This window comes from Penaeus monodon, chromosome 19 (assembly GCF_015228065.2).
Source record: "Penaeus monodon isolate SGIC_2016 chromosome 19, NSTDA_Pmon_1, whole genome shotgun sequence".
Lineage (NCBI taxonomy): Eukaryota > Metazoa > Arthropoda > Malacostraca > Decapoda > Penaeidae > Penaeus > Penaeus monodon.
In genome coordinates, this window is record NC_051404.1 from 14,334,074 (window position 1) to 14,334,310 (window position 237).

The window sequence follows — 237 nt, forward strand, 5'->3', positions numbered from 1 at the left end:
TTTTTTTTCTGTCCGAATAACAGCTCCACAACACAAGGCGCTAATCCGTCCAAGCATGGTATTTTGCTCCCATGTGTCTCCTCTGTTGCTTTATTCCTCAGCAAAGTCGAAATAATAAGTAGATTGTTTATCAGTCATCTAAATAACTACGTTTAATTCAGTCTTATATCTTCAAATCAGTTTCAAACTTGATAACAAAAACATTTTAACTCTATGGAGACACTCACCTCAATATAA